Here is a 1,854-nt window from a genome sequence, read left to right on the forward strand (position 1 = left end):
CAGTTTTATGCCGGTTTCTCTCTTGTCTATCTTCCCAGTCCCCGAGTTTTGTGGTGAGAACGCAGCTTTTAGCACAAAACTTTAACTTAAAAACTTAGCGTGAAACCGGCATTGCCAGTCCCCGAGCTTCGGGTTAAGAACCTTGTTCTTAGCGTGAAACTTAGCTTAAAAACGCGCAAAACTAGCACTGCCCGTCCCCGAGTTTTGGGTTAAGAACCTTGTTCTTAGCGCAAAACTTAGCTTAAAACGCGCGAAACTAGCACTGCCAGTCCCCGAGTTTCGGGTTAAGAACCTTGTTCTTAGCGCAAAACTTAGCTTAAAACGTGCGAAACTAGCACTGCCAGTCCCCGAGTTTCGGGTTAAGAACCTTGTTCTTAGCGCAAAACTTAGCTTAAAAACGCGCAAAACTAGCACTGCCAGTCCCCGAATTTCGGGTTAAGAACCTTGTTCTTAGCGCAAAACTTAGCTAATCTCTTTTTCTTGAACAGCTCACGGCTGACGCTCGGAAGGTCCTCTTTGAGGAGCTTCTATGGGAGCACCGGGACCTCGCTGAGGCACATGATAAGTGCCAAGGTAAGTTTTTGTACCACCGGCATCTTCTTACCGGAAACCTTTTTTCCTTCTAACATTTATAATTTTTGCTTAACAGTGATCCCGGAAGCTTCCATTGAGGCTCTCAAGGAGCAGCTCGCCGCCGCCCAACGTACAATTTTCCCTCTTTCCTGTTAGCTTGGTTTTCTTTTCATCTTAATCAGCACAATTTTGTTAACACCTTCTTTTCCGGGTTTCAGGGGAGAAGGACCAGCTCATCCGGCAGCATCAGGAGGAGCTGAGCGGCCAAAACACCAGCTACCAGGAGCTCAAGTCCCAGTTCATCCAGCTGGGGCTTGACCATGCTAAGGCTCTCAAAGCTGCTGAAACTGATGCAGCGGCCAAGATGCATGAGGCTCTTGAAGATGCCAGCAACTCCAACATGGTGTTGCGGACTGAGCTGGAGGAGCTGGCCAAAGCCCGGAAGGCTGCCGAGGAAAAAGCTGCACGGCTGGAGGCGGAGCAGAAGGAGTACGACCGGCTGGTCGTGCAAACTGACACACACGCCTACCGTAAGTCCTTTCCTTTTGCACTTTCCGATTACTGCCCACAAGCCTTTTTTCTTCCGATCGCATTTTCTTTTCGTTATCTTTCCTTCCGGTTGCATTTTCTTCCGGATTCCTTTCCTTAGCCTTTTTCTTTCTTTGCACAGGCCTCTTCCCGGACTCTCAGAGGTTTGCTGTCAAGAAGGTTGACGAGCACCGCACTGCCCAGGCCCAAGAGAATCTTGGCGTGCCATGGACCCCCTATGACCATCTGGTCGCGCTGAGCGCGCGGGTGTCTCATATGCGCGCCATAGATCGCAACCTGTCTGACATTCCTGATGTAGCTACCCAGCTCTTCAGGACTCTGTGGCCTGGCGAGGAGGTGCCGGATACTTTCTCACTGATCAGCGACCGCCTTAAGGGCGCCGGCAAGAGGATCCGCGAGTGGCAGTGCTCTGCTGCCCGCGCTGGAGCAGACTCTGCCCTCCGCGTCGCTTGCTCATGGTATCCGGAGCTGAACTTGGATGCCCTCACCGGAGTGCGCGAAGGCGCGGAAACCGATCTGGACCCGATTCTCACCGCTAAGCGGCAGGATCGCGCGTACCACATCGCGGAGTACGCCGACATGCGCACCTTCATCCTCCCCCCCCCCTGACGTCCAAGACTATCTTGACGAGGAGGAGGATGAAGCCGAGGAGGAGCCTTTGGGCGATGCCGGCGCTAGCGATGCTCCTCCGGAAGCCCCCGCCGCCTCGATCCTCTATCGTTTAAAGTTTGC

This window comes from Lolium rigidum, chromosome 2 (assembly GCF_022539505.1).
Source record: "Lolium rigidum isolate FL_2022 chromosome 2, APGP_CSIRO_Lrig_0.1, whole genome shotgun sequence".
In the NCBI taxonomy this organism is placed as follows: Eukaryota; Viridiplantae; Streptophyta; class Magnoliopsida; order Poales; family Poaceae; genus Lolium; species Lolium rigidum.